Raw genomic sequence first — 12,568 nt, 5'->3', positions numbered from 1 at the left:
CAGGTGCCCTATAATTAACACTAAACTCTCTAAGTGGCCATCACAAAAGAGCCAGCCCCTTCTCAACAACTGTCAATGCTGGGGTCACGCACAGGCCCGTACAGATAAACCAGATGAGGATCCAGAGTAGAAGCCCCCAGAAGGGCCAGGCAACAATGACCAGGTTGATGGTCGGCCGCAGTGGGGGGGGGGGGGGGGGAAATATATATATATATAAACGAACACTGACACAGAAAAATGAGGTAATCTGTGTGCCAAGTGTCCCGACGCTACATCATCTCTGAGATACATTAAGAAATAAACCTGGCCCAGGACAGTGGTCTGCAGATGCTCCCATGATACTTAAACACGTATGTACGTGGACACATACATGGACATTATTCTCACACACCAAATGTATCTTTGCAAGGCCACAAAGAACCTGGCTAAGGGGGTTGCCATCAGGAGAGTAACTGGTGTGTGAGGGTAGCAGTGACAGAAGGGTGCTTTTCGGTGTGCCATTTGAGTTCCTTGCTGTATCTATGACCTATTCATAAAATAGCCTACATATAAAAATAATAAAAACACACTAAAAAAATTTACTAGGCACATAAAACACATCTACAAAGGGATCAAAAAAGCTCAGCCATTAACACATCCCTATCAAAACACCAATTTTTTTCAAGGAAATGGAACAAATAATCCTAAAATTTATATGGAATCAGAAAAGACCCCCAAATAGCCAGGGAAATGTTGAAAAAGAAAACCAAAGTCGGTGGCATCACAGTTCCAGACTTTAAATTCTATTATAAAGCTGTAATCAAGACAGTATGGTACAGGCCAAAAACACACACAGATCTATGGAACAGGATAGAGAGCTCAGAAATGGACCCTCAACAATATGGTCAACTAATATTCCACAAAGCAGGAAAGAGTGTCCAATGGAAAAAAGTGTCTTCAACAAATGGTGCCAGGAAAATTGGACAGCCACATGCAGAAGAATGAAACTGAACCATTTCCTTACACCACACACAAAAATAGACTCAAAACGGGTGAAAGACCTCAATGTGAGAAAGGAATCTACCCAAATCCTTGAGGAGAACACAGGCAGCAACCTCTTCCACCCCAGCCACAGCAACTTCTTCTCAGAAATATCGCCAAAGGCAAGGGAAGCAAGGGCAAAAAGGAACTACTGGGACTTCATCAAGATCAAAAGCTTCTGCACAGCAAAGGAAACAGTCAACCAAACTGAAAGACAACTGACAGAATGGGAGAAGATACTTGCAAATGACATATCAGATAAAGGACTAGTATCCAAAATATATAAAGAAGTTATCAAACTCAACACCCAAAGAACAAATAATCCAATCAAGAAACGGGCAGAGGACATGAACAGACATAAATGCAAAGAAGACATCCAGATGGCCAACAGGCACGTGAAAAAGTGCTCAATGTCATTTGGCATCAGGGAAATACAAATCAAAACCACAGTGATGTGCCACCTCACACCAGTCAGAATGGCTAAAATTAACAAGTCAGGAAACAACAGGTGTTGCCAAGGATGCAGAGAAAAGGGAATCCTCCTATACTGTTGGTGGGAATCCAATCTGGTGCAGCTACTCTGGAAAACAGATGGAGGTGCCTTAAAAAGTTGAAAATAGAGCTACCCTATGACCCAGCACTCGCACTACTGGGTATTTACCCTAAAGATACAAATGCAGTGATCGGAAGGGGCACATGCACCCGAATGTTTACAGCAGCAATGTCCACAATAGCCAAACTATGGAAAGTACCTAGACGTCCATCAACAGATGAATGGATAAAGATGTGGTGCATATATACAATGGGATATTATGCAGCCATCAAAAAACCCGGAATATTGCCATTTGCAACGAAGTGGATGGAACTAGAGAGTACTATGTTAAATGAAATAAGTAAATCAGAGAAAGACAATTATCATATGATCTCTCTGATATGAGGAATTTGAGAGGCATGGTGGGGGGTCATGGGGGGCAGGGAGGGAAAAAGTGAAACAAGATGGGACCAGGGAGGGAGACAAACCATAAGAGACTCTTAATCTCAGGAAACAAACTGAGGGCTGCTGGGGGGGGGGGGGGGGGCAGGATGGCTGGGTTATGGACACTGTGGAGGGTATGGGTTATGGTAAATGCTGTGAATTGTGTAAGACTGATTATTCACAGACCTGTACCCCTGGAGCATTTAATACATTATATGTTAATAAAAATAAATATTTTTTTTTAAGATTTATTTTTTTGACAGACAGAAATCACAAGTAGGCAGAGAGAGAGGGGGAAGCAGGCTCCCCGCTGAGCAGAGAGCCCGATGCGGGGCTCGATCCCAGGACCCTGGGATCATGACCTGAGCCGAAGGCAGAGGCTTTAACCCACTGAGCCACCCAGGCGCCCCTAAAATAAATTTGTTTTTAATTTTTTTTTTTTTAAGATTTTGTCAGAGAGAGAGAGACAGTGTGAGCGAGCACAGGCAGACAGAGTAGCAGGCAGAGGCAGAGGGAGAAGCAGGCTTCCTGCCAAGCTAGGAGCCTGATATGGGACTCGATCCCAGGACGCTGGGATCATGACCTGAGCCAAAGGCAGCTGCTTAACCAACTGAGCCACCCAGGCATCCCTAAAATAAGTTTTTTAAAAAAGAAAAAAGCTCAGAGAAATGTCCCTGGATAGGAAGAGTAAATATTTAAAAACATCACTTCCCTGGGCAGCTGGCTGGCTCAGGTGGTGAAGAGTATGGCTCGTATATCTCAGGGTTATGAGCCTGAGTCTCATACTGGGCATAAATTATTTAAAATAAACAAACAAATAAAGAAAAAAATTGGTCTTACAATAAACCTGTATTTTTAAAAAGATTTTGTTTATTTATCTGACAGAGAGAGAGAGAGAGATCACAAGTAGGCAGAGAGCCCAGTGTGATGCGGGACTTGATCCCAGGACCCTGAGATCATGACCTGAGCCAAAGGCAGAGGCTTAACCCACTGAGCCACCCAGGTGTCCCAAATAAACCTGTATTTTTAAGACGAGCCCAGTGAAAACTCAATTTTAAATTATTCAACCTAATTCTAAAATTCATATGGGAAACTAAACTTTTGCATGAATAGACAAGATTTTTTAAAACAAGGAGGAAAGACTATTAACTGTGTTAAGCACATTAACTTAAAGCTACCATATTAAAATTAATTTCCTCTTTCAATTACTATATAAAAAATTGCAGATGGGCTATAAAAGTGAAAATAAAAAAGTTAGAAATACTTGAAGAAAACGTAAGAGCTATTTTTAAAAACTATTTTCTTTATTTATTTGACACAGAGAGACCAACCACGAGCAGGTGGGACAGCAGGCAGAGGGAGAGGGAAAAGCAGGCTGCCTCTCTGAGCAAGGGGGGCCCGATGCGGGACTTGATCCCAGGACCCCAGGATCATGACCAAGCAGAAGGCAGGTGCTTCACTGACTAAGCCACCCAGGTACCCCATAAGAGGTATTTTAAGAAGCGCTTTTGGGGGTGGGGGTGGGGCTGGGTGGCTCAGTTGGTGAAGCCTCTGCCTTCAGCTCAAGTCATGATCTCAGGGTCCTGGGATCGAGCTCCACATCAGGGTCCCTGCTCAGTGGGGGGTCTGCTTCTCCATCTCCCTCAGCCACTCTCCCTACTTGTGTGCACGCGCGCTCTCTCTCTCTCCCCCCTCTTCTCTGTCACATAAATACAATCTTGGGGGTGGGAAGAAGGAAAAAATCAACTCCAGAAACCTACAGACTCAATTTCTGGGAGCCCTAACATCATTCTCCCCTTACTAGGATATAAACTCTTAAACATAATCAGTCACTCCTCATCCCCCAGTGCAGCTCCCTCTGCCCACAGGTCCTGTCCCCATGCTTTAATAAAACCACCACTTTGCAACAAAGACGTCTCAAGAATCCTTCTTTGGCCACTGGCTCTGGACCTCAACACTCCAAAGTACATCATGATCACCTGTGGTTTTCATTCCAGCCTCTGGAGGGGATACGAGGTAACCCCTCAAGATTTGCCTTTCTTACCAATAATGATCATTCTGACATCTTTTTCTCTAATGACTTAAGGGGAAATGATTTCTAAACAAAATACATAACCCAAGAACCATAAATTTATGGAGCACACAAAAATTAAAATAAACAGAATCAATCATAAAAGTTCTCATCACTTGCTGGCCCCGTTGACAGAGCACGCAACTCTTGATTTCAGGCTGTGAGTTTGAACCCCACACTGGGTGTAGAGATTACTTAAAAATACCAGAACATTTTAAAAAATAGGGTGCTGGGTGGCTCTGTTGGTTGGGCAGCTGCTTTCAGCTCAGGTCATGATCCTGAGGTCCCAGAATCAAGCCCCGAATTGGGCTCCCTGCTCCCTGGGGAATCTGCTTCCCCTTCTGAACCCCTCCCCTCTCATTCTCTCATTCTCTCTCTCAAATAAATAAATAAAATCTTTAAAAATAAAAATAAAAGGGCGCCTGGGAGGCTCAGTGGGTTAAAGCCTCTGCCTTCCGCTCAGGTCATGATCTCAGGGTCCTAGGATCAAGCCCCGCATCAGGCTCTCTGCTCGCAGGAGCCTACTTCTCTGTCTCTCTCTCCCTGCCTGCCTCTATGCCCACTTCTGGTCTCTATCTGTCAAATAAATAAAATATTTAAAAAAATAAATAAAAATAAAAATAAAAACAATTTAATTTTAAAAATATATACACGGGTCGCCTGGTTGATGCAGTCGGTAGAGTGTACAACCCTTGATCCCATATACACCAACAACTAGGAACAACCACGCTACCAAAAAACCAACTGCAGCGGGCAGACAGCAGAGGGCCAGCTTGCACACAGAAGGTCACTTACAGGTCTGTAACAAAAATGCCAGGAGCTTAACAGAACAAGGGCAATTCCCCAAAAGAGAAACACCAGTGGCTCTGCATCAGGAGACGCTTGACACACGCAAGACTGAAGAAAGGCGTGTGGAAACAGGACAGAATGTTTGCTGTCGGAGTAGGAGGAGATTTTAAACTAATGGGAGACGCGCGCCAGGGAAGGTATGACCAGCGGCAGGCGGTGTGGCCTGTAATTCCGGGAACCCGGGAACAGCCCGAACGCCCCTCAGGGAAGGGCCGAGCGCGGCGCCCACACAGGCGACGGCACAGCCGGCAGCGGCGGACAGGGACCCCAGATGCCACGCAGGAAGGGCCCAAGAGGTTCGCCGGCCCACCCGGGGGCCCCCCTGTCGCTGCAGGGGCTTTGACGCACTGCTGCGCACTAAGGGAGGAAGGAGATTATTTCCACGGTACCAACCAGTTCCGGAAAACAGCCCTACTTTCTCAGTAACAAAAACTTGGAAGGATTTTTCTCAGAAAACTCCCATAACCTCAGCCAGCCGCGGAACTCCGTGTGGCATCGCACCCACCCACCACATCGCGGTCTGAGACTCGCACACCTCTGACCCCGCTCCCAGCTGTCCCCACAGCACGCCGGCCCGCGGCTGCCTCAGGACCCTGGCACAAGCCACTGCCTCGACTTGAGCCGCCCTTGCGCAGCCCCCTTCCCCTTCCCCGTGGGAGGTCTCCCTGCCCCGTCTCTAGCAGGAGGCCTTCTGCTCTGCTCTCCTCCCCAGGCTCCACACCGACACTCACGCCATGTTACTCGTGTCCACCCCAGCACCACGCAGGCCAGGATTCGTGTCTGCCTTGTCCCCGGGGAGCACAGGAGGCAGCGGGATGGTTCTTGAACTGCTAGCACTACCCAACGTGGGAGACATTCTTGGGGCTCACCTGGACACTCTGCCGTCTGTCTTTCCCACACAATGCTGGAGTCAGAGCAGGCCCTCAACTAACACGTGGTTCTCTTCTCAGAAGGCACAGACACTGAACTCAGAAAGCTTCGCAGATTACAGGTCTAGACTGGTGACCCACCAATCTTGGTGGCTGGTTTCGAAATCACCGAATGTGGGTTAAACAAAAGAAAAAAGAAAGAAAAAAAAAAGAAAGAAATGGAGGGGCGTCCGGGTGACTCAGTCCATGAAGCAGCTGCTTTCAGCTCAGGTCATGATCTCAGGGTCCTGGGATGGAGCCCTGCACTGGGCTCCCTGCTCAGTGGCGAGTCTGCGCCCCCCCACCCCGTCACTCTGCCTACTTGTGCACTCTGTCAAAAAAAATCAATAAAATCTTTAAAAAAAAAAAAAAGAGAGAAATAAACATCAACTCTCTAAATACAAAGAAACAAAACAACAAAAAAGGAGGCTTTAGTCACCGAAGACTATTCTTGCCCTCACTAACAACTCTTCTATTAATTTTTTAAAGATTTTATTTGACAGAGCAACCACGCACGTGCGCACATGTAGGCAGAGCGGCAGAGGCAGAGCTTTCAGCGGGAGGCTGCTTTCGCTCTGCCTCTGCTGCTCTGCAAGGAGCTGAGCAAGGAGCCCGACGTGGGGCTCGATCATGACCTGAGCTGAAGGCAGATACCCAACCGACTAAGCCACCCAAGTGCCTCCCCCGCCACCCATCTTTCTCTTTTAAAAAAAATCTGCAGGGGCACCTGGGTGGCTCAGTGGTTTAAGCCGCTGCCTTCGGCTCAGGTCATGATCTCAGGGTCGTGGGATCGAGTCCCACATCGGACTCTCTGCTCGGCGGAGAGCCTGCTTCCCTCTCTCTCTCTCTGCCTGCCTCTCCATCTACTTGTGATTTCTCTCTGTCAAATAAATAAATAAAATCTTTAAAAAAAAAAAAAAAAATCTGCAGAAGGGGCGCCTGAGTGGCTCAGTCTTTGAGCATCTGCCTTGACTCAGGTCATGATCCCAGGGTCCTGGGATCAAGCCCTGCATTGGGCTCCCTGCTCAGCGGGAAGCCTGCTTCTCCCTCTCCCACTCCTCCTGCTTGTGCTCTCTCTCGCTGTATCTCTGTCAAATAAATAAACAAAATCTTTTAAAAAATAAAAATAAAAATATTAGAAATCTGCAACTAATTAAGTTTTGTAATCTAGTTTCCAAGCCCACATCTGGAAACTGGCAGAGGAGGGAACATGGCCCCAGGAAGGCCTGATGAGCTACATAAGAGGAAAGAAAGCTAAAAACAGAGCAACACCCAAACAGCAGTTTCCCTGTGGGGACACGTCATACATGGGAGTCGTCCTACCCCATGGCCCTCAAGGGCCTGTATGTTACTGGAGAAAACCACAGACTAACACAATGACCCTGAAAAAATCCAAGGAAGGTTCAGTTACATTCTGTCTGATGTATCTGTTTCAGAAAGACTTCCAATCATAACGGCTAAAATGAAATGTTTCGCTTCTTTAAAAGTAAGCTTCATAAGCTCCGCTCTCCATAAGCTCGAGAATGTCGGTTGTGTGAACACAGTGGCACTGAGCCGCGCTGGCTAGCTGACACATCCAGCTCCACCAGAAGGACGGAGACCTACTTGTTAATAGTGCTGCCATATAATCTGGGTTTTTAAATTTTATTTAATTTTTCAAAAGGTTTTTATTTATTTATTTGACAGACATAGATCACAGTAGGCAGAAAGGCAGCCAGAGACAGAGGGGGAAGCAGGCTCCCAGCTGAGCAGAGAGCCCGATGCGGAACTAGATCCCAGAACCCTGAGATCATGACCTGAGCCGAAGGCAGAGGCTTAACCCACTGAGCTGCCCAGGAACCCCGGGTTTTCTTTAATACTCGTTTTGGCTACCTCAAAATTAAGGGTGTGTTTTTTTTAATGTTCTAATCACATATCTTGATTATATGGCTCCTAAATAACGGAACCGCTCTTCAAATTAGTTAAGCCCATGCCTTGGAAACACCTGAATTCCATTTACCTAATCTGTGGGAAGTCATCCGGGGGAAAAGCAGGGACGGATGATGCCCAAGCAGACAATGGGTCTCTAAGCTATAACTTTCACGGTCTATCATTCCCAGTGGCTTTAGGAGCCGTATCAGAAATGAAACCCCAAAACTGATTTTGCCAAATGCTACAGAATTTCCTTGTAGAGTAAGCAAACAGCAGCTTCCTAGTAAAAGTCGAGTCTTCCGTATCCAGACCCAGGTCAAAATCCCAGGGTCCCGGGATCAAACCCCACTGGGCTCCTTGCTCAACAGGAGCCTGCCTCTCCCTCTCGCTCTGACTGCTGCTCCCCCTGCTTGTTCTATCAAATAAATAAATAAAATCTTAAAAAAAAAAAAAAAAGAAAGAAAGAAAGAAAAGAAAAATTCTAGCTGGCTACACCGAAGGCACCGAAAATGCAATTCAAGAACAGCCTCTGGCTTTGAACGAAAACATTTCACCAGAGTGTGAACCGGATACACTTTGCTGATGCCAAGACAGTATTTTGGTTTGACACATGGACCACCAATGCTCCAGTCAGTCTCCCTACAGAAATCACCTTTATTACCTGGGATTGGACTTTGGGGGCAGAGCTGAGAAATGCTGGTTTCCCCTCAATCCAACTCCGGCCCCCCCACCCCGCACCCCCCCCCCCTTCAAGCAGCAATGGTCTCAACGCACAAGGACAGCAAACACTTAGGAGGTTTTTTTTTTTTGGAGGGGCCTTAATTTTGGCCAACTACTCAGCTAGTAACTAGTAAGGTCTTTACTAACCTATTACACTCGGGTTAGTCTTCTGCAGGTAACTCGGCCCTCTGGTCCTGCCAAAGCACCTCAAGCCCACGGCCCACCTGGTGGCTCCTGGGCAGCCGACCACACACCCCACACCCCGGGCCTGGTGCCTCACTGGTGCTGACCGAGGCCCCTGCACTGTGGCATATAGAGGAGGCAAAGCCATTCGGGGTCCGAGCAGTTAAGGATCAAGCCTATTACCGATACGTTCTGTCAGCGACAGGGAGAGCTGTTTCGCGGAGTGAGATCTGCTCCGCTCATCCTGCAGAGAGCCTGGGGACGCCAGCATTTGCCTCAAGTCTCATGACGGCTGCAACCGATAGCTGTGAGGGCACGAATTACACGGCATGGGCCCCCAAAGAGAGAGCAGACGGAAGAAGCAGAAAAAATCAACAGGAAGATAAAAGCAGTAAATGTAAGACTGGGGCTGCACAAGGTCCAGGTGGGCTCGTTTGGGGAAATAAACCTGCCGGGCTGGAGCCCTACACCAAAGGGGGCAACAGACTCTTCTAGTGCTTGGGGCAGACTCCTCACCCCTTCGAAGTCTCACTTCTAAGTCAGAAAATTCCAGCACAGGCTCCAGCTTACAGAGACTGGAAAAGGTAGAAAACACTAACCTGAAACCAAACAGTCTCCGGTGGCTGCCTCGTGATGGGGTCCTGGCGAGGCCAACAGTGAGAACAGCGTCCTCAAGAGCAGGACCAGGGCTCAGGAGCTGTGGTCCACGGCAGGTCCACGGCCCCATGAAAAGACCAACCCAGCACCCTCTCCACCTCAAGACACGATCATCTGCTTTTGGAGACCAGGCCTGTTGCTGACCTTTCAGGCCCATCATCTCTTCTTTGGGAGGCTTCTTTGTCTGTCTACCGGCAAATCCATTACTTCTGTTACTCATCAGAACTGGTGCAAACGTTTGATGGCAGTTTACATTTTTTACTATGAATGTTACATTTTCCTGATTACCCAGGCTCTGACAGCTCTACTCTTTATAATAACTACCTTCTACCAGTGGAAGGAATTACTCGTTGGTTCTCTACCACCAGTCACCTTGATTCACCAGGGACAACGCTGGAATCAGCCACCCACCTGGTCCTGAGCGAGTGCAGAAAATCAGGTGTGTGGCCCTCACAATGCCTACAGCTGGGTTCCCCCCAAGTACTGGCCCATGTCTGGCCTTGTGACTAGCCTGACAGTTACAGAGAATGGCCCACAAGTTTACATGCAACAGAAGGGAAAGGACGTAATTTTCAGCCTCCTTCACCCTCACTCCCGTATATTCCCATTTCTTGTCAAACCCAGTCATTCAATAGCACCTGATACCCTGCACCTGGTGCGAGACCAGGCTCAGAACCCTCTCCTGTGAGATCCACTTGAGCAATCATCCGCACGTTTCTGCCCTCCCTGACTGGCCAAACAGGCCTCAGGAATGGCAATATGGCCCAGTACACTGCCTGGAAAACACATGCTCCCACTTAACCTATGACCCCAACAGCAGGGTCACATCATCTCTGAAGTCCCAGAGAGCATTCAAAATATGTTTTTTGTTTGTTTTACACAATCTCCACACCCAACGTGGGGCTCAAACTCATAACCCCGAGGTCAGGAGTTGCATGCCTTGAGTGAGCCAGCCAGATGCCCCTCAAAATGTATTTGTTGAATAAACTAAGTAATGAGCAAAAATGAGAAATAAAAAGTCCACAGGGTGAGACTGTTTCACACCTCACAGAGCAGAGGGGGAAGGACTGGGAGGGTGACAAAGGCAGACTCTCAGATGTGAAGCTGAGCACATGCTAACATTTGGCAACACTCTCCCACCAACATAGGAAAAAAAAATACAGGTGAATTCTGAATTTTCTGTAGATGTGACTTCTCTTATTCTCTTCCCCCCACTGTATAAGATACATATTTTCTAGGCTAAACTCATCCATCCCTCAGTCCCTCTAAACAACTGTACCTTCATGACTGCCCACACGGGTGGGTATCAAGGGCATCTGCAATACGCCACGCTTCCAAAAGGTTCTCGATCTCAGATCCAAAGAAAAGACTGTGACAGAAGTTCAGAAGAAGAGGGACGCAGATTATTATGGGAAAGAGTTAAAAAATCAGAACAAAAACTTGCTGGGCTGAAAACCAGCACATCTTCCCAGCAGAAGAGACACTACGTGGTACAAAGAGTGATTTACAACACACACGGCTGGAACATCTTAGAACATGAACAAAAAAGAAAAAACCCTTAACCTCAAGAGAAAGGTAAGAAGAAAACAAAACCAAGTTAGCTACAAAAGAAACAATGAAATTAAGACTGCTCCTCTGTAACACAGATGCTAGAGAACAGCAGATCAATACCCTCACTCTTTGAAGAAAAATCATTTTGACCTGGAATACAGTATCCAGGAAACCTACTACACAGGATTGGGGCAAAATAAAATCTTTTAGACTCGGTGGAGCTTAGAAAATTTACAACCCAAAGACTTCTGCAAAATTAACACAAGGGTATACTCTCGTATGACAGGAAATAAATCCAATAAAGAAAGAAGATGGTGGGTACAAGCAAAAGTATAAAATTTACAGTCAACATGCATTAACCAATACATTTTTTAAAACTGTTTTAAAAAAAAGTAATACTGCACCAAAATTGAAAACTCAGGTAAAAGGAAAAGTGTAGGAGACGTGAAAAAGAAATTCACAGAAGATATAGAAATGGCCATTAAGCAAATGAAAACATTCTCACTACTATCCTTGGAGGACCTGCCTTGATACAGGCAGTCCCATTCCCTGTTAACGGGAAGGTAAGCTGATAAAGCCTTTCTCGACAGCAATTTAGCAATGTCAGCTAACATTTCAAATACGCACAGACACTGAACTATCGATTCTAAAACTCAGATTCTGGGGGCGCCTGGGTGGCTCAGTGGGTTAAGCCTCTGCCTTCAGTTCAGGTCATGATCCCAGGGTTCTGGGATCGAGCCCCGCATCCGGCTCTCTGCTCAGCGGGGAGCCTGCTTCCCTTCCTCTCTCTGTCTCTCTCCTTCTTGTGATCTCTGTCTGTCAAATAAATAAAATTATAAAACTCAGATTCTGGGGCGCCTGGGTGGCTCAGTGGGTTAAGCCTCTGCCTTCGGCTCAGGTCATGATCTCAGGGTCCTGGGATCGAGGCCCGCATCGGGCTTTCTGCTCAGCAGGGAGTCTGCTTCTCCCTCTCTCTGCCTACTTGTGATCTCTCTATTTCAAATAAATAAATAAAATCTAAAAAAAAAAAAAAACAAAAAACTCAGATTCTGAAATTCTAAAGAAATGCCATATATGTGCCCCGAAGATTTAAATACTCGCCCATTCTACATAACAATGTAATGACGAAAACAAAAAAATCATGGACATCAACTTTATTATGTTTATTAACAGGACGACTAAATAAACGGCCAAACTTCCACAACACAAGACACTACACAGCCGCTGGAAAGCCACGGACGGGGGTTACCGACACAAAATGGGTAAGCTTTGCAGAGAACGTTAAAAACAGTTCAGGAGCAAACTACATATATGGGCTACGCCTTTTCACATAAAAACAGACACCTGTCCGCGTGTGTGAGTGTGTGCAGAGCCTCAAAAGAACGCTGTAACGTTTGCTCATGGCTTGAAAGCAGTTATGGTTATTCTTTTTTTTTTTTTTTTTTGGCCATTTACTTGAGCACCTACCAATTTCAGGTCCTGGAAATGCGGGGGTCAAGAACCCAGAGTCCAGGGAAGACGCGGTTCTGCCCGGTTCGCGGCCGTGTCCCGGGCAGAGTGGGCACTCAGTGTTGTTCCCACATGCACACCACGGTGGAGACCAAGTGGTTTCTGCATCGCCCCGATATAACACAACTTGGGGGCGCGGAGCAATAGCAGCGCCACGAAGGGGCTTACACGGTCGCCCAGGTGAAGTTCGTCCCCACTCCCCGAAGACGCGCT

The 12,568-nt window shown here is 46.8% G+C and overlaps 1 protein-coding gene across 1 annotated transcript in view; it reads right to left on the bottom strand.

Annotated features, from left to right (window-relative positions):
* TRAP1 (TNF receptor associated protein 1) overlaps positions 1 to 12,568 on the bottom strand; it is a 51,450-nt gene that overhangs the window by 38,479 nt on the left and 403 nt on the right. The gene's annotated exons all lie outside the window — the stretch shown is intronic.

Source organism: Mustela nigripes, chromosome 11, assembly GCF_022355385.1.
Source record: "Mustela nigripes isolate SB6536 chromosome 11, MUSNIG.SB6536, whole genome shotgun sequence".
NCBI classification, from domain to species: domain Eukaryota; kingdom Metazoa; phylum Chordata; class Mammalia; order Carnivora; family Mustelidae; genus Mustela; species Mustela nigripes.
This window is presented reverse-complemented; position numbering and strand designations above follow the sequence as displayed.